This window comes from Tupaia chinensis, unplaced genomic scaffold (assembly GCF_000334495.1).
Source record: "Tupaia chinensis unplaced genomic scaffold, TupChi_1.0 Scaffold000099_1, whole genome shotgun sequence".
Lineage (NCBI taxonomy): Eukaryota > Metazoa > Chordata > Mammalia > Scandentia > Tupaiidae > Tupaia > Tupaia belangeri.
Window position 1 is genome coordinate 7,295,927 of NW_006159563.1, and position 573 is coordinate 7,296,499.

Below are 573 nucleotides of genomic sequence, written 5' to 3' on the forward strand. Positions count from 1 at the left end.
GTCAAGAACACTAGTTTTGAAGCTTGGTTCCAATATTAAGGCTGCCACTTCCTAGCTGTTATGCTTAGCCAGGTTACCTAATTGTTCAGAGCTTCAGTTTTTTGAACTATAAAATACTGGCTATAGGGGTTAACACGAGGATGTACCTAAAGCCTTAGTACAACACGGCTCACCACCACCACCGCCCACACACCTGGTATGGAACCAGGCCACTCTGCTAGAGAGGAACAGCGGCTAGTCAGCGAAGCTTCCTCTGTATTTACAACCTCTCTGCATCAATGGCATTACCTGCACCTCCTGTCAGACCCGTGGCTGCATTAGATTCTCACAGGAGCCCCAGATAAGACCATTTGGTTGCAGAAGTCTACTGTGGGACACCTTCTTCAGCCAGCTCTTGGTAAACGAGAGAATTTTCCTGGTCCCCCAGCCAAATGAAGGACAAAGCCATCTAACACTTAGTGGAGGACTCCATGCACCTTGCTGGCGAGGCTCGGGTGGCTGCGCCCCCGGCGACCACCAGGGGTCGCTCACACTGCCTGACAGCTCCCGCCAGCCCCGCGGCGCGCCCGCGCG